We start from the raw sequence: 20,952 nt of genomic DNA, 5'->3' as shown, positions 1-20,952 counted from the left end.
ATTTTATTTAGTAATTTTTGAACTTTTAATTATATCCACAATTTACTTGTGTTTCATAACTTTTGAATAATTATTATGCTTTTTTAATAGAGTATTGCCCTATGAAAATATTAAAGGAAAGAAAATATTTCTTCTTCCTAAAGGTCTGCAGGTACTTATTTATTTAAAGTAATGAAGTTGTTAGCTGGGGATTTCAGCCAATGTATAAGAGAAACTCTGAGGTTTCATTTATTTTAAATGTGCTACTTCAAGGAAAATACAGGATAAAAAAATCAAAGAGTATCTAAGGGGTATATATATCTTTGTGTGTGTATGTATGTATATCTATATATGTATATATACACAAACATATGTATATCTACATATATAGATATACACATATCTATACATATATATACACACAAACACACACACAGTTATTGAGAGTGCCTTAGATATTTTCATTTCACCAAATGAAAACAGAACAATAGAGGATTATATCTCATCGGAATTTAAAATAGACTTTTTATATATTCTGAAGGTAGCAGAATTGTAATTACTTGCATTTTAAATTAATTGATATTGCTTTTTATTAGTTCACAGTCTAATATGGATCGAAGTGGAAAGAAAACGTGGAAATTCAAATATCCTTCTGAAGCTGACTATGCTAAATATCATGCAAACAGAGGAAAGCTAGGTATCTCGGTTCATTTTTATATCATATCATATTTATATATAATATATTATATTATATATAATATAATATAATATATTATATATTATATATCATATATTATATTATATATAATATATTATATTATATTATATATAATATAATATATTATATATAATATATGATATATAATATATAATATATTATATTATATTATATATAATATAATATATTATATTATATATTTATAATATATTATATTATATATTTATAATACATTACATATTTATATATATATTTATATATAATATAATATATATAATATAATATATGATATATTATGTATAAAATATATACTATAATATATACTATATTATAATATATAATATAATATATTATATTATATATAAATATATAATATATTATAATATATATTATAATATATATAAAATATAAAAAATATATAATATAATATATATTATAATATATGTAAAATATAAAATATATATAATATAATATATAATAATATATGTAAAATATACAATATAATATATAATATATGTAAAATATATAATATAATATATAATATAATATATATTATAACATATTTAAAATATATAATGTAATATATATATTATATATAAAATAATATATAATATATTATATATAAAATAATATATAATATATTATATATAAAATAATATATAATATATATTATATATAAAATAATATATAATATATATTATATATAAAATAATATATAATATATTATATATAAAATAATATATAATATATTATATATAAAATAATATAATATATATTATATATAAAATAATATAATATATATTATATATAAAATAATATATAATATATATTATATATAAAATAATATATAATATATATTATATATAAAATAATATATAATATATATTATATATAAAATAATATATAATATATATTATATATAAAATAATATATAATATATATTATATATAAAATAATATATAATATATATAAAATAATATATAATATCTATAATGTATAATAATATATATTATATAATTATATAATATCTATATTATACATTATAAATTATAATATATATTTTATATATATAACATCTATATATATATATATATATATATCAAACACCTATTGCTATAACATGAATGCCCCTGCCAAAACTCATGAGGTAGGGCCTTTAAGAAGTAATTAGGTCATAAGGTCCCCATTCTCATTAATGAATTAATGAAGTTATTGAGGAAAGGGGTTAGTTGCTGTGAGAGTGGGTTGTTATAAAGCAAGTACAGCCCCTCATGTTTTCTCCTTCTTTGCATGCCCTGGCTTACCCTCTCACCTTCCACCATAGGATAACACAGCAAGGAGGTTTTCACCAGATGCCAGTGCCATGTTCTTGGACTCCTCAGCCTTCAGAACTGTGAGAAATAAATCTGTGTCCTTTATAAACTACCCAGTCTCACATATTCTGTCATAGCGACAGAAAATGAACCGAGATACCTAGCTTTCCTCTGTTTGCATGATATTTAGCATAGTCAGCTTCAGAAGGATATTTGAATTTCCACGTTTTCTTTCCACTTCGATCCATATTAGACAGTGAACTAATAAAAAGCAATATCAATTAATTTAAAATGCAAGTAATTACAATTCTGCTACCTTCAGAATATATAAAAAGTCTATTTTAAATTCCGATGAGATATAATCCTTTATTGTTCTGTTTTCATTTGGTGAAATGAAAATATCTAAGGCACTCTCAATAACTGTGTGTGTGTTTGTGTGTATATATATGTATAGATATATGTATATCTATATATGTAGATATACATATGTTTGTGTATATATACTTATATAGATATACATACACACACAAAGATATATATACCCCTTAGATACTCTTTGATTTTTTTATCCTATATTTTCCTTGAAGTAGCACATTTAAAATAAATGAAACCTCAGAGTTTCTCTTACATTATATATATTATATAATATATATAATTATATAATATATAATATATTTTATATATAATATGTATTATATATTGTATATATTATATATTATATAAAATATATTATATATTATATATAATATATAATAATATATAATATATAATTATATATTATATTATATATGAAATATATAATATATATATTTCTTTACTTTACGGTTTACTTCTGATTTCACCTATAGCAATATTGGACAGTAACCTGCACACTCTTAGGGTGCCAAGGCAAAAGCAAATTGGCCTCTTTTGCTTTTCTGCCTTAAGCCTTCTTTCTGCCTTCTTTCAGGTCCAATAAGGGGTTTTAATGTCATCAAAGAAAAACTTTAACTGGTGGGGGATGGGGGTCTGTATTAAAAAGTGCCGGCCACCTATCCCATGGGGGAAGCCAATTCTTTAGTTCACTCTACATTGTCACTCATAGGGTTTACAGGGAGACTGAGCCTATCTGTCTACAGGAAAAATCAGCTCCTTATTGGTTTTCCTCTTTTTCACTATTATACTCCCTTCTCCCTTCTTTATGTTTCCGTAGATAACCTGTCAATAAATCTCCTCTTCCCAAATAATTGTCTCATGATCTGCTATCAGGGATACTCAATTCAAGATATTCACTCAGTTTTATCTATATATCTCTATTGTTTAAAAAACTCTTATATTTATGATTGCCCTCTGAAGAATGTGGGATGACACGGGGTTTGGGAGATAAGCTTTGGAATACTTGTCCACCCCATTTTACTGACAAGAAAAAAGCTTTAGGTAATCTGAGTGATTCTCCCAAAATCACACAGCTAATAAGTGGCAAAGTCTTCTTTGATGTGCTAAAGAGGATTTTGGAAGCATAAAATAGAATGAATTGTTTCCCAAATGAGTTCTGTGTATTTTAATTTTATGTGTAACCTCAATTTAACGTATCAGATCTTGCTAGCTTAAAACATCTCGGCTAAACTCCATTAATTTTTGTTCCATTAATTTATGCTTTGTGATAACTTGAAAGCATAAGAATAAAATTTATTTTCTCTCTAAAAATATTATCTAAGAGTATACATTTTTAATCAGACCAAATCATTTCCTCAATCTCCTTCTTGGTTTTTCTACAGCCATCATACTTTAATGTTCTATGATACACAATAAAAGACAAAGAACATTAGGCACACTAAATCTTAGGATGCCTTATTGATCTCATAATGCCATCCAGCATCATAAAATTAAACTCTGGCCCATCCTAAGTTATATTACTAGAAGAAAATGTTTATACTTTTTTTCCTGATATTTAATTTTTATTTAATATATACTTAGGCAGCACTAACTGTATGCGAAGCATTATTCTAAATGTTTTACAAATAATAACTCATTTAATTCTTTTAAAAAATATTTATTCATTTATTAAAAACAATTACAAATTTATTACATGTTAATATAAACATTTTAATGAAAGATAAATACATTTTCAAACTTACTCCAAAGATGAAAAGATTGGCACTGTTTTTTTTAAAACAAGAATTTTATTTTATTTTTTATTTCAATGGGCTTTTGGGAAACAGGTGGTGTTTGGTTACATGAATAAGTTGTTTAGTGGTGATGTCTGAGATTTTGGTACACCCATCACCTGAGCAGAATACATTGTGCCCAATCTGTAGTGTTTTATCCCTTGCCACCCCTCCACCTTTTCCCCTGAGTCCCTAAAGTTGAATGTATCTTTCTTATGCCTTTGTGTCCTCATAGCTTAGCTCCCACATATGAGTTAGAAGATGCAATGTTTGGTTTTCCATTCCTGAGTTACTTCACTTAGGATAGTAGTCTCCAATTCCATCCAGGTTGTCACAAGTGCCATTATCTTGTTCCTTTTTGTGGCTGAGTAGTATTCCATTTTATATATGTATTATATATAATATATATTATATATTATATATAATATATTATATTATATATTATATAATATATAATATTATATATTATATAATATATAATATTATATATTATATATTATATAATATATAATATATATTATATATTATATATTATATAATATATAATATATAATATATATTATATATTATATATATATTTAAAACATCTTGGCTAAACTCCATTAATTTTTGTTCCATTAATTTATGCTTTGTGATAACTTGAAAGCATAAGAATAAAATTTATTTTCTCTCTAAAAATATTATCTAAGAGTATACATTTTTAATCAGACCAAATCATTTCCTCAGTCTCCTTCTTGGTTTTTCTACAGCCATCATACTTTAATGTTCTATGATACACAATAAAAGACAAAGAACATTAGGCACACTAAATCTTAGGATGCCTATATATAATATATATATTATATATATAATATATTATTATTATATATATAATTATATATAATTATATTATATATAATATATATAATTATATTACATATAATGTATTATATATTATATATAATATATAATATATTATATGTAATATAATTATATATAATATATTATATATATATATATATATACACACCACATTTTCTTTATCCATTTGTTGATTGATGGGCATTTGGGCTGGTTTTGCAGTTGCAAATTGTGCTGCTATAAACGTGTGTGCAAGTATCTTTTTTGTATAATGACTTCTTTTTCTCTGGCTATATACCTAGTAGTGGGATTGCTGGATCAAACAGTAGATCTACTTTTAGTTCATCAAGGAATTTCCACACTGTTTTCCATAGTGGTTGTACTAGTTTACATTCCCATCAACAGTGTAAAAGTGTGCTCTTTTGACCACATCCACACCAATATCTATTATTTTTTGATTTTTTGATTATGAATATTCTTGCAGGAGTGAGTTGGTATCACATTGTGGTTTTGATGTACACTTCCCTGATAATTAGTGATGTTGAACATTTTTCCATATGCTTCTTGGCCATTTGTATATCTTCTTTTGAGAACTGTCTATTCATGTCCTTAGCCCACTTTTTGGTGAGATTTTTTTTTTTTTTCTTGCCTGTTCGTTTGAGTTCTTTGTAGATTCTGGATATTAGTCCTTTGTCAGATTGTGAAGATTTTCTCCCACTCTGTTAGTTGTTTGTTAACTGTGTTAATTATTTCCTTTGCTGTGCAGAAGCTTTGAAGCTTAATTAAGTCCCATCTATTTGTCTTTGTTTTAGTTGCATTTGCTATTGAGTTTTTGGTCATGAAGTCTTTGCCTAAGCCAATGTCTAGAAGGCTTTTTCTGATTTTATCCTCTAGAACCTTTGTTGTTTCAGGTCTTAAATTAAAGTCTTTGATCCATCTTGAGTTCATTTTTGTGTAAGGTGAGAGATGAAGATCCAGTTTCATTCATTTACATGTGGCTTGCCAATGATCCCAGAACCATTTGTTGAATAAGGTGTCCTTTCCCCACTTTATGTTTTTGTTTGCTTTATTGAAGATCAGTTGGCTGTAAGTATTTGACTTCATTTCTGGGCACTCTATTCTGTTTCATTGGTCTATGTACCTATTTTAATACCAGTATACCATACTGTTTTGGTGACTATGGCCTTATAATATAGTTTGAAGTTGGGTAGTGTGATGCCTCCAGATTTGTTCTTTTTGCTTAATCTTGCTTTGGCTATACAGGCTCTTTATTGGTTCCATGTGAATTTTAGGATTGATTTTTTTCTAATTCTGTGAAGAATGCTGGTGGTATTTTAATGAGAATTGCATTGAATTTGTGGATTTCTTTTAACAGTATGGTCGTTTTTACAATATTGATTCTACCCATCCATGAGCATGGGATGTGTTTCCGTTTCTTTATGTCATCTATGATTTCTTTCAGCAGTGTTTTGTAGCTTTCCTTGTAGAGGTCTTTTACATCCTTAGTTAGGTATATTCCTTTGTGAAAGAAGTTGAGTTCTTAATTTGATTCTCAGCTTGGTCACTGTTGGTGTATAGCAGAAATACTGATTTGTGTACATCAATTTTGTAACCTGAAACATTGCTGAATTCATTTACCAGTTCTAGGAGCTCTTTGGATGAGTCTTTAGAGTTTTCAAGGTATACAATCATATTATCAGCAAACAGTGACAGTTTGACTTCCTCTTTACCAATTTGGATGCCCTTTATTTCTTTCTCTTGTCTGATTGCTCTGGCTAGAACTTCCAGAACTATGTTGAGTAGAAGTGGTGAAAGTGGGCATCCTTGTCTTGTTTCAGTTCTCAGGAAAAATGCTTTCAACTTTTCCCCATTCAGTATAATGTTGGCTGTGAGTTTGTTGTAGATGGCCTTTATTACCTTAGGGTATGTCCTTTCCACGCCGATTTTTCTGAGGGTTTTAATCATAAAGGGATGTAGGATTTTGTCAAATGCTTTTTATGCATCTATTGAGATGATCATGTGATTTTTGTTTTTAATTCCATTTATTTGGTGTATCACATTTATTGACTTACATATGTTAAACCACCCCTGCATCACTGGTGAAAAACCCACTTGGTCATGGTGGATTATCTTTTTGATATGCTGTTAGATTTGGCTCACTAGTATTTTGTTGAGGATTTTTGCATCTGTGTTCATCAGGGATATTGGTCTGTAGTTTTCTTTTTTTATTATGTCCTTCTCTAGTTTTGGTATTAGGGTGATACTGCTTCATAGAATGATTTAGTGAGGATTCCTTCTTTCTCTGTCTTTTGGATAGTGTCAATAGAATTGGTACCAATTCTTCTTAATGTATGATTGAATTCAGCTGTGAATCCATCTGGTCCTGGGCTTTTCTTTGTTGGCAATTTCTTTATTACCATTTCAATATCACTGCTTGTTATCAGTCTGTTCAAAGATTCTATATCTTTCAGTTTTAATGTATGTATTAGTCTGTTCTCACACTACTAATAAAGACATACCTGAGACTAGGTAATTTATAAAGGAAAGAGGTTTAACTGACTCACAGTTCAGCATGGCTGAGGAGGCCTCAGGAAACTTAAAATGATGGCAGAAGGGGAAGCAAATACATCCTTCTTCACAGGGTGGCAGGAAGGAGAAGAATGAGTGCCCAGTGAAGGGGAAAACCCCTTATAAAACCATCAGATCTCGTGAGAAATAACTCGCTATTACAAGAACAGGATGGGGGAAACTGACTCCATGATTCACTTATGTCTACCTAGTCCCTCCCATGACGTGTGGGAATTATGGGAACTACAATTCAAGATGAGATTTGGGTGGGGACATAGCCAAACCATATTATTCCACCCCTTGCCACTCCCAAATCTCATGTTCTCACAATTCAGTACACAATCATGCCCTTCCAACAGTCTCCCGAAATCTTAACTCATTTCAGCACTATCACAGAAGTCTAAGTCCAAGATCTCATTTGAGACAATGCCTATGAGCCTGCAAAATCAAAGGAAAGTTAGTTACTATCCAGATACAATGGAGATACAGGCATTGGGCAAACACACACATTCCAAATGGAAGAAATTGGCCAAAACTAAGGGGCTACAGGCCCCATTCAAGTCCAAAATCCAATAGGTCCAATAGGACAATCATTAAACTTTAAAGTTCCAAAATGATCTCCTTTAACTTCATGTCTTACATCCAGGGCACACTGATGCAAGAGGTGGGCTCCCACAACCTTGGGCAGCTCCACCCCTGTGGCTTTGGAGGGTACAGCCTCCCTCCCAGCTGTTTTCACGGGCTGGTGTTGAGTGTCTGCGGCTTTTCCAGGTGCATGGTGAGAGCTCTCAGTGGATCTACCATTCTGGGGTCTGGAAGACAGTGGCCCTCTTCTCCCAGCTCCACTAGGCAGTGCCCCAGTGGGGCTCTGTGTGGGGGATCCAATACCACATTTCTCTTCTGCACTGCCCTAGCAGAGGATCTGCATGATTGCTCTGCCCCTGCAGAAATCTTCTGCCTGGACAGCCAGGTGTTTCCATACATTCTCTGAAATCTAGGTATAGGTTCCGAAACCTCAATTCTTGAATTCTATGCACCTGCAGGCTCGACACCATGTGGAAGCTGCCAAGGCTTGGGGTTTGCACCGTCTGAAGCCATGGCCTGAGCTATACCTTGGCCTCTTTCAACCACAGCTGGAGTGGTCATGATGCAGAGCACCAAGTCCATAGGCTGCACACAGCAGGGGGTCGCTGTGCCCTTCCCATCAAACAGGTTTTTCCTCCTAGGCTTCCAGGCCTGTAATGAGAGGGGCTGACACATGTTTAAAATCTCATCTCATTTTAAATATGGGAAAACTAAGGCACAGAGAGATTAGGAAGTTTGGCCAGTGTTACACAGCTGGTAAATAGCTAAGCATCAAATCAAACTCAGGAAACGTAACTCCGAAGTCAGAAGTCAATACTTTTTTCTTCTAAATGCTCCCTCAAAACCTAAAAATCTCATCTAATTCAGTCACTGTAACAACACATATACCCTAATAAATAATCAAAAGTAAGAAAGACTGAAGAGGAGCATTATAAAGTATGCTTCCCAAGAGGGTTCTTCATTCCTAATTCTATGCAAATAATTAAGTTATTAGGTTTCAGAAACCTCTTAATGCCTTCATTGACATTTTATGACTCCTTAAGTCCATGTCACAGCTTTTTAAAAATATGAATAATAGTTTTTTTCCCAGTATTTATATGTTTCTTTTTTTAAAATAAATCTTGTTATGTATGTTTAACATACACAACCGGATGCTTTGTGATACATAGATATAGAAAAATTGGTACTATTATAAAACAAGATAACATATTCATATTCCCACATAGTTATCATTTTTTTTTCCACCATGGCAAGAGCAGCTAAAAATATGAAACACTTCATCAATTTGCCTGTCATCCTTGTTCAGGGGCCATGCTGATCTGTTTTTTAAAAAAAATTTGTGGGTATAGAGTAGATGTATATATTTACGAGAACATGAGATGTTTTGAGACTGGCATGTAATATGAAATAAGCACATCAAAGAGAAGAGGGGTATCCACCCCATCAACCATTTAACTCCTTTAAGTTATAGACAGTGAAATTACATTCTTTAAGTTATCTTAAAGGGTAAAATTAAGTTATTATTGACTGTAGTCACCCTGTTGTGCTATCAAATATAGGTCTTATTCATTCTTTCTAACTACTTTTTGTACCCTTTAACCATCCCTACCCCTCACTACCCTTCCCAGCCTCTGGTAACTATTCTATTTTCTGTGTCCATGAGTTCAATTGTTTTGAATTTTAGATCCCACAAATAAGTAAGAACATGTAATGTTTGTCTTTCTGTGCCTGGCTTATCTCACTTAGCATAATGATGTCTAGTTTCATCCATGTTGTTGCAAATGACTGGATCTCATTGTTTTTGATGGCTGACTAGTGCTCCATTGTGTATATGTACCACTTTTTCTTTATCCATTTATCTGTTGATGAACACTTAGGTTGCTTCAAAATCTCAGCTATTGTAAACAGTGCTTCAACAAACATAGGAGAGCAGATATCTCTTCAATATAGTGATTTCCCTTCTTTTGGGTATTTTGGTACATTTGTTACAAGGTACACTATTTGGTTGATGATTATACTAAAAGCCCAGAATTCACCATGAAATGGTATATTCACGTACATACAAACAACCAAAAACCACATTTAAAAAAGGTTCCACATCACTAATCATCAGAGAAGTGTATATCAAATCCACAATGAGATACTATCTCACACCAGTCAGAATACCTATTATTAAAAAGTCAGAAAATGTCAGGTGCTGTCAAGGCTGTGGAGAAAAGGAAATGCTTATACACTGTTTGTGGGAATGTAAATTAGTTCAGCCACTGTGGAAAGCAGTTTGGAGAGTTCTCAAAGACCTTTAAAAAAACTATTATTTGACCCAGCAATCCCATCACTGGGTATATATTTGAAAGAAAATAAGTTATGCTACTAAAAAGACAGTTGCACTTATATGCTCATTACATCACTATTCGCAATAGCAGACATGGATCAACCTAGGTGCCCAGCACTGGTGGATTGGATAAAGAATATGTGGTAAATATACACCATGGAATACTATGTAGCCTTAAAAAGAACAAAGTAATGTCCTTTGCAGAAACATGGATGCAGTGAGAGGCCATTATCTTAAGCAAATTTACACAGGAAGAGAAAACCAAATACCACAATGTTCTCACTTATAAGGGGGTGCTAAACACTGAGTAATCATAGACATAAAGATGGCAACAACGGACTCTGTGGACTACCAGAGTGGGGAAGGAGTGAAGGGGGCAAGAGTTGAAAAACTAGTTATTTGATACTAGGCTCATTACCTGTGTGAATGGATAACTTGTTCTCTAAACCTCAGCATCATGCAATACACCCATTTAACAAACCTGCACATATACCCCATTAATCTAAAATAAAAGTTGAAATTATTTTTAAAAAGTAACAAAACTTCCCCCTAAATCTATAAAACTAAAAATTATTGAAAAAATAAAAATAATGAGAAGAGAAAGTAAAACAGGCTGCCCATCTAACTGGTACCAATCAATTGAGAGTATCTTAGTCACCCTTTAATCCTTTGTAAATTGGAAATAGGGTTTATATTATACATTTTAAACTATCAAAATGAATTAGTGCACTGGTGGCTTGATGCAGCATCATGACTTTTTAATTCTTTTGATCATTTAACAAGTATGTATTGAGAGTAAGACATTGTGTTAGATGTCAGGTGTAGAATGTCAAAGAAGAGACCAATACCCTACTTTCAAGGATGTTATGGTTTAGTGAAGGAGACAGTCATTAAAGAAAAATCCAAAATAAATCTACAAATACAAGGAATAGTATACCTTTTAAATTAATATAAAAATATGCAATTGGAGAGAATATCAGTGGGAAAATAGCTAATATTGAAGGGTTCAGACTAGATCAATTTGAAAAAGAGACAATTAGACTGAGATTTGAAAAATGAAAAGAGGTTTGTCTGACGAAGAGTAAAAGTGATTAAAGATTCCAGAGAGAAAAAAAACCCAGCAATTTGATAATAAGAGTGATTCAAAAGCATTATGTAAGCATTTTTCATTATAAAATATTAAGTATTGTTTTAAATAATGGAAGTCAGTAGTTTTCCCAAGAATTGCCAAGCTTTATATTGATTATTAAACCATAATGCTAATTATCCAGTGTATTTTCATTAAATCTTTCAAGACCTGGGGGCTTTTTATTGTAATGTTTCAATTGCATCATTCATTCAATTTTTAGTTATGATCATTTTATATTGAAATCTTATCTTCTAATTATATTCTTGTCATTAGATCAGTAGAATGTTTTCCTAGCTATGAGTTCAAAATGTCTTTCATAAAGTGTCCACTTATTAAAACTTGATTTACAGTACACAGTCCACAGGGAGAATCATTCTAATTTCACAAGATGTATTTGAAAAAAAGAAAATAGTCATTCCAGATTCCAGGCTGGAACACTTTGTGGAGCATCCTTCCATTTTTTTCAAAGAGTTTTACCTTAGCTGAAATTTTCTTTAAATTAACTTTTCCAGTTTCCAGGTATTACAGCCAACTCCACTATTTCATGTATGGTGGAATAGGTGACATGTTGGCCTTGCACAGCATTTTTGTTCCTGGGTGACAGATTTGTAGTAGAGTGGTATCCAGAAATCATTGTAATTGCAGCAGTATTTTATGCAATTTTTGAAGAATATTCTCTGTTCAAGGATTTCAAAACACTCTTCTAATGGTAAATTACCTTCACAATATCTCTTTTTGTTAACTGCAATAAGTGAAGCAAAGAAAGTTATAGTCTATCAGGGTCTTCTGCTGACTTTCATCAACACATTTGTTGGCTACCTACTGAATGCTCAACACTTAGATGGATGCAGAGAGGAGATTTAAGGGAAATAAAAGGCAAAATTCCTGAAGTCAGTTGCTTGATTTTGTAAGGAAGAAAAATGAACCAAAGAAAATAAAAAATATGTAGAAAACATTTATAGATAAATTAAGGCTGTTCCTATTAAGTGGTCTTGTGTTTAGACTTGTAAAAAGGCTAGAGAAAGAGGTCTTATTGCATAATTAGAATCATTGACTTCAAGGAAGTTTTTTCTTTTCTTTTTTTTTTTTTGGGGGGGGGGACAGAATCTCGCTCTGTCACCCAGGCTGGAGTGCAATGGCACAATCTCGGCTCACTGCAACCTCCACCTCCCGGGTTTAAGCAATTCTTCTGCCTCAGCCTCCCAAGTAACTGGGATTACAGGTGCATGCCACCACGCCCAGGTAACTTTTTTGTATTTTAGTAGAGGTGGGGTTTCACCATTTTGCCCAGGCTGGTCTCAAACTCCTGAGCTCAGGCAATCCGCTCACCTCGGCCTCCCAAAATGCTAGGATTACAGGCATGAGCCACCACACCCAGCCGACCTTGAGAAAGTTTCTAATCGTTGAGGCAGATGATTTGGCACTGCAAAGTGGCAATAACATTATGATTAGATTAAATGGCATATTTAGGTGTATAGACGCCAAAGAGGGCACAATTTCTGTGAGGGTTGGCCTGCAGTTTTGCCAAATACAGCAGAGTTGGATAGTCCAAAGTCAAGTAGAATAAAAGGCCCTTTGGTAGAGGGAAGGGTTTCTGCCAACAGAAATAACTTGAGTAATTAAAAAGAAAAAAGATCAAAATGACACCAAAGTAAAGCCCTTACTACACTATGGGTCAAAAATCAAATGAGTCATAATCATACAAGAAACCCTAGAAATTACTCAGTCCACTCACAGTCTTCATCAAATTATGAATGTACCAATGAAATCCTAATTTATGTTTTGTTGTATTAATTAGGAGACATTTCTATGAAATAGAGATAGAAATAGACATAAAATGTTAATATATAGTTTCAAGTGATTATATGAGAGATCTTCAAAAAGTTCAGAGAAAATGTGTATTATGAAAAAACCATGCATACATTTCAAAATTTTTACACCAAAATAAACTCATACTAACTTGTTATGATATGTCTGAAGAGAAGTTAGTCTGAGGCACTAAGAAGGATACGCCATCAGTCTAAAAGGAGCCCTTGTCAGAACAACATGAATTCGGCCATAATTGAAGCAAGAACAATCAAATTTGTAGTGAAGCATGGGTGGAAGAATACTCAAGCTTCTTCCACCCAGTGATTTGCGTGGAAATCATTGATGCTTTATAAAAATTTTATGGAAACAACGTCCTTAAGTCATCAGCAGTTTACAAACGGGTAACTTGTTTCAAGAAAGTATAAGATGATGTTGAAGATGAAACCTGCAACAGCAGACTGTTCACATAAATTTGTGAAAAAAAATTAACCTTACTTGAGTCTGAATTGAAGAGGACCAATAATTAACAGCACAAGCAGTAGCCAATACCATAGATATCTCAATTGGTTCATCTTATACAATTCTGACCAAAAAATTAAAGTTGAGCAAACTTTCCACAAGTGTGATGAAAATTTCAAAACAGTTATTTGAAGAATTGTAGCAGGACATGAAATGTAGCTTTACCAGTATGACCCAGAAGACAAAGCACAACTAAAGCAATGGCTGCCAACAGGTGTAAGTGGTCCAGTCAAAGCAAAAAATTGACTGGTCAAGAGCAAAGAAAATGCAACAGTTTTGGGGGAAGTTTAAGGCATTTTGCCTTTTTACTTTCTGGTAGGTCAAAGAACAATAACATATGCTTATTATTAGCGTGATTGAGAAAGTTAGTCAAAGCTCTAGCAGATAAATGTCTGAGACAGCTTCACAAGAGTCCTTTTCCACCATGACAATGCTCCTGTGCATTCCTCTCATTTAAAAAAAAAAAAAAGGAGGGTCCAGGCGTGGTGGCTCACACCTGCAATCCCAACACTTTGGGAGGCCAATGCAGGTGGATCACTTGAGGCCAGGAGTTCAAGACCAGCCTGGCCAACATGGCAAAACCCGTCTCTATTAAAAATACAAAAATTAGCTGGGCATGGTGTTGCACTCCTGTAGTCCCAGCTACAGGCTGATGCACAAGAATCCCTTGAACCCAGGAGGCAGAGGCTGCAGTGAGCTGAGATCACGTCACTGCACTCTAGCCTGGTTGACAGAGCGAGACTGTCAGAAAAAAGACAAAGAAAGGAAGGAAGGAAGGAAGAAAGAAAAAGAAAAGAAAAGAAGGAAGGAAGGGAGAAAGAAAAAGAAGGAAAGAGAAAGGAAAAGGAGAGGAAAGGACGGGAAAGGAAAAGAAAGGAAAGGAAGAAAAGAAAAGAAAAGGAAAAAGAAAAAAGGGCACTTTGGTGAGAGTTTTAATGGGAAATCAGTAAGCAAGTCCTGCTTCGGCTCCCTTTGACTTCTTTTTGTTTCCTAATTTTAAAAAATCTTTAAAGGGCACTCATTTCTGTTTAGTTAATAATGTAAAAAAAGACTGCTTTGATGTGGTCAAAGTCCAATGACTCTCAGTTCTTTAGGAATGGACTAAATGGTTGGTAATACCACTTACAAAAGTGTCTCGAACTTGATGGAGCTTACATTGAGAAATAAAGATTATATTTTTAATTTTGTCTCTTAATTCCATTGTCCCACAAGTTGTTAGAAGTTCCCTCAGATTTTTATAGAACTATGTAGAAAATTTCCAGAAATTTTACTAAGACATAATTCTCTTTGCTTCTGCCCAATTTACTAAAGGCTGTTTGTATTATCTCATTAAACACTCTGTGAATAACTTGGCTGATATTAAGACCATTGGTCTGAAGCAAAAATTCTTACAATTTTAACAAAATCAGGAACTCCCATGACACACTATTTTTAAATATACCTTTACACTAGTATGATCTTATTTACAAACTATTCACATATTTATTAACTCAAGCAATTCTCATAACATCCTGTGTATATAGTGTTATTATTACATCTGTACCATTAGTTTATCATTTAATATTACTTGGCTTCTCCATAAAACAGTAAAAATCACCTTTAATTAAAAAACATATTATAAAATAATAAAGCAGAAAACCTACTCTAAGAAAAAAAATCTAAGTATACTGTAGTAGCTAGTCTATAAAAATGATCCACAAAAAAATCACACTTCTTGGTATTCATGTTTTCTTGTAGTTCCTCTCCTTGAATCAGGGTTGAACTAAAGACTTGCTTTTGATCAATAAAATGCAGTGAAAGTGAAGCTGTCTTAAGTTGTGTGGCTATGTCAGAAACACCTCGTGGCTTCCTCCTGGCTCCCTTAGAATACTGGCCCTAGATGAATCAAGCAGTCATTAAAAAGTTCCACTACCTGATGACCATTATGTTGTGAGGAAGCCATGCACAGGGGCTGCAGGTGTGGGTGGGAGAGAAAGAGAGCTAGATTGGGTCTGGCCTGCCCAAAGTGGGGTTAGTCATTCCAGCTATGTTGCCAGGCATGTCGATGAAGAAGCCATATGCCATTCTTTGAATGTTCCTCAAAGCACAAGGGTTGAAAATTTAATCCTCAAATTCATATGTTTATTGGAGGTGTAACCTTTGGGAGGTAATAAGAATTAGATAAGGTTATTAGAGTGGGGCTTTCATGATAAAAATGTTTGTGTCATAAGAAGAGAAAGATCTGAGTTGACACACATGTTCTTGCCTTGTCACATCTAATACTCTCCACCAAGTCATGCCACAACAAGAAGATCCTCGCCAAATGAACCACACTCTATGACTTACTGGGTTCTAGAACCATGTGCTAAATAAACCTTTTTTCTTTACAAATTACCAAGTCTATGGCATTCAGTTATAACAACAGAAAATGGACTAATACATTATCTTTGAAATTTAGTCCAATTGAATTTTCAGATGACTCTAGTCCAGCCTCCTTCTAACTGTATCTGCATGAGAGATCCTAAAAGACAACAGATGAGCCCAGTTAAGTCACAGAATATTAGAAAATAATGATTATGCCATTAAATTTTGGGGTGGTTTGTTTTGCAGCCATAGGTACCTGAAACATGCACCAAATACAGAAGTCCACAGTGTTATGATCTTCAAGTTTGTCTTGAGATTTCTAACAGTCTAAGCAAAAAGAAGTATAATTGCAGTAGACCCTTTTTGTCTGAAGTTTCACTTTCTGTAGTTTCAGTTACCTGTGAGCAAGAGAGGTAGAAAAATAGCTGAGTACAGTACAATAAGATATTTTGAGAGGGAGAGAGAGACCTCATTCACGTAACTTTTATTATAGTATATTGTTATAATTATTCAATTTTATTACCAGTTATTATTAATCTTACTGTGCCTAATTTATAAATTAATATGATAGGTGATATGGTTTGGCTTTGCCCCCACCCAAATCTCATCTTGAATAGTAGTTCCCATAATCCCCACATGTTGTGGGAGGGGCCCAGTGGGAGGTAACTGAATCATGGGGGATGTTTTCCCCCATGCTATTCTTATGATAGTTGAGTAAGTTCTCATGAGATCTGATGGTTTTATAAGGGTCTTCCTCCTTCACTAAGTTCTCATTCTTCTCTCTCCTGCTGCCATGTGAAGAAGGAGGTACTTGCTTCCCCTTCTGCCGTGATTATAAGTTTCCTGAGGCCACCCCAGCCATGCTAAACTGTGAGTCAATTAAACCTCTTTCCTTTATAAATTACCCAGTCTCAGCTATATCTTTATTAGCAGCGTGAGAACAGACTAATACAATAGGCATGTATGTGTAAGAGAAAACAGTATATATATGGTGTGAAAAATGAGTGCTAGAGAGTTGGAGTGAAATGATATAATATAGGTTCTCTCATGCTTTATAAAGAGTTTGGTATATACTCTATATGACCAGTGAACATGACCAAGTCTCTAATTTCAATGTGGTGGTATTGTCAGAAAAGACAATGGGTTCAGGGAGCAAAAAGTATAATATATTATTATTATACTTTATATAATATATTATTATTATTATACAACTCTTCTAGAACTTGAATATCAAGAAAAAGAAGACTAAACTATTTCTTTTTGATCTCATCAAGCTTATCTTCTCAAATATGGGAGACATTTAAGCAAGTATTGTGATGGTCTATTGCTACATTACAATCCACCTCAATCTTTAGGGACTGAAAACAACAATTTAAAAAGTTCTTGATGTGAAAGCTCATTTCTGCTCTATGTACTGTCCACTGAGGAAGTATAACTAAAGGCAGGGGGATCCACTTCCAAGATGGCTCAGTTACATGAACGGCAAGTTGATGCTGGCTGTTGGTTGGTAATTGAACCAAAACTGGGCTGGGATATCTCAGTTCATCTTTATATGGATGTCTCCATGTGCCTGGCCTTCCTTATAGCACAGTTCAAGAAAGAACATCCTATGTGACAAGAAGTGGAAACTATAAGCTTCTTAAGACTGAACATGAAAACGGATACAAGTTCCTTTCTGTCAAATTCTATTATTCAAGTAGCCACAGAGCCTGTGATCAAGGGTGTGGAACATAGATGTAATCTTTCAATGGGAAAAGTTATAAGACTTTCTGCATATTTTTTAAAATGTAACTTCATGTTTCAAAGTTAATATGAAGTATTTTGAAGGGAATTAACAATTGATAATCTAGGAAATAAAGGAGCTTATTTATCATAACAAGAAGTAGATATAAAGGGAAAGATCCAACCATTAATAGATAAAGACTACTGTGAAGAGTAGAGTATTCATCTCAAACTCTGACTACATATAAGAAGTTTGAGTAGCAATTTAAATTATTTTTAGATATGGAAGAAAAAAAAGATGTGTGAAAGCATGATTGATAGCCTTCATTTTCTGTGATGATGAAGGTGGGGGTGTTGAGAATAGTGATAAATATCTGAATTTGCAATCAAGAAAATGCAAAGGAAAACTGATTAGGTACAAGTTAAAAGACTGTCAAACAGTTATTACAGCCCAGAAGAGGCTGAGATGTCCAAACGTATGTCAGAGCTAATAGGTATAATTAAAGAGTTTCTCAGCACCATATAGCAACCCAGAGCAGGAAAAACACAATGTGTGGATTCATTAATATATGGATATTAACAGAATATGTCTAGTAAAAGGATATTAAACCGAAAGAATCAAGGTTGCTTAAGAGAAAACAGCATTAAAGTGGTTAACCACTGGGTCTAAGGTGAATTATGAAAGAAAAGAAAAATAAAACGTAGCAGAGCCCATGGCATGTGAAGAGAGTACAGAGGGGTCCAGGAACTGAAATCTCAATGAAGAATAACAAATTTAGTAAGGTTAAGGGCATGTTTAACTTTTGATTTTTTAAAAAAATAATTCATATTTTTTGTTTAAATCTAGCTAATTTTATACAAAGTACTTTAACAATCTGATAGTTGCAAACTTTTCTGACTGGTTACTTTTGAGTACTTTGTCATTATAAGGAGGTTTTTAAAGAAAAGTTTGTGCCTGTATCACAGGTAATATTTTCAGAGAAAATGAATCTACGTAGTCTTAATTTTCAAAACTTCAATTTAAGTCATACAATATATTCCATTAATACGAATAAACATATACCAGTTGGTAAACTTCTATGTTGTTTCATTTATTATTATTATTATTATTTGAGATGGAGTCTGGCTCTGTTGCCCAGGCTGGAGTGCAGTGGCGCGATCTCGGCTCACTGCAAGCTCTGCCTTCCCAAGTTCATGCCATTCTCCCGCCTCAGCCTCCCGAATAGCTGGGACTACAGGTACCCACCACCACACCCAGCTAATTTTTTGTATTTTTAGTAGAGACTGGGTTTCACCATGTTAGCCAGGATGGTCTGGATCTCCTGACCTCATGATGCGCCTGCCTCGGCCTCCCAAAGTGCTGGGATTACAGGTGTGAGCCACTGCACCTGGCCAGTAACCTTCTGTGTTGTTTTAAAGGGAGCTATTGGGGCAGTCTGAATGTAATAGGCCTGAAATAGCCATATGACATAATTTGTTATAGTGTGATAATTTGAAAACATATTTTAATAACATATACAATAAAGTTCATTTAATGAAAAGCTTCTTAAGAAGAGAAAGCATATGAAGAAATAATTTAGGTAGTTATTTGCTGTTAATAAATCTTCTAAGATAGGACTGACTATAATAAGAGTCAGCTTAATTTAAAAGACAAGATATTGAGAGAAACTAAATAGAGAGAAATTTTTTAATTACTTATTTTAGTATAGTAGCAGAAAACAGCAGGAGATACATGAAAATGCTCCATTCATAATAACAAAAATATATAGAATAATACCAAGCAATAACTTCACCCACAAACTGAAGGAACATTTTTAAAGAAAATTGCAAACCTTTAAAAAATATAAAAATATTTAAGCATGTGGAAAAGTATTGCTGTTTGGGTAGCTTCTATGTCCAAAGCCTCCTCTGAGACTCAAGGCAAGTTCCTTTGACCTATGAGATTGTAAGTTCATAGAGTAGTTATTTACTACCAAGATACAACGGTGACACAGGCATTGAGTAAATATTCCCATTTCAAAAAGGAGAAATCTGACAAAAGAAAGGAACAATAAGCCCCATGTGAGTCCTAAACCTAGCAGGCTAGAAATTAAACCTTAAAGCTCCAAAGTAATCCTTGACTCCGTGTCCCACATCCTGGAAAACGCCAGTGTGATGATTGGGCTCTGGTACCTGCAGCTTTTGCAGGCTGAGAGTGCATGCTGCTGATGGCTCTACTATTTTAGAGTCTAGAGGATGGTGGCCTTGTTCCCACAGCTACACAAGGCAATGCCCTAGTGGGGACTTTGTGTGGGGACTCCAACCATGTATTTCCCCTTGGCACTGCCCTACAGGGCCTCCACTCGTGTCTCAAGCTTCTGCCTGGTCACCCAGGCTTTCCCATAAATCCTCTGAAATCTAAATAGAAGATGCCAAGCCTCCTTGGCATCTTCATAGCAGTGTGAACATGGACTCATACACCTGAAAATGCTTTTTCCTTCTCTACCACAAGACTAAGCTGCAGATTTTCTAAATTTTTACACTTTTCTTTCCTTATAATTACGAGTTCCAACTGTAAGTCATTTCTTTGCTACAATATCTAATCAAAGGCTGTTAGACTCAGCCAAGCCCCATCTTGTGTAATTTTCTGCTTAGAAATTTCTTCCACCATATACCTTAGGTCATCACTCTTTTTTTCTTTGTCTTTTTTTTTTGAGATGGAGTTTCACTTAGTTGCCCAGGCTAGAGTGCAATGGCGTGATCTTGGCTCACTGCAACCTCTGCCTCCCAGGTTCAAGCGATTCTCCTGCCTCAGCCTCCTGAGTAGCTGCGATTGCAGGCATGCGCCACCATGCCCAACTAATTTTGTATTTTTAGTACAGATGGAGTTTTTCCATGTTGGTCAGGCTGGTCTCGAACTCCCAACCTCAGGTGATCTGCCCACCTCGGCCTCCCAAAGTGTTGGAATT

General features: G+C 33.3%; 1 pseudogene; it reads right to left on the bottom strand.

Moving 5' to 3' along the window:
- Positions 1-9,411: 9,411 nt before the first annotated feature.
- On the bottom strand, positions 9,412-9,512 carry LOC112438556 (U6 spliceosomal RNA; annotated as a pseudogene).
- Positions 9,513-20,952: the final 11,440 nt, after the last annotated feature.

The sequence above is a fragment of the Pan paniscus genome, chromosome X (genome assembly GCF_029289425.2).
Source record: "Pan paniscus chromosome X, NHGRI_mPanPan1-v2.0_pri, whole genome shotgun sequence".
Taxonomy (NCBI): domain Eukaryota; kingdom Metazoa; phylum Chordata; class Mammalia; order Primates; family Hominidae; genus Pan; species Pan paniscus.
The sequence above is the reverse complement of the archived record's forward strand: the minus strand, read 5'-3'. Positions and strand labels throughout refer to the sequence as shown.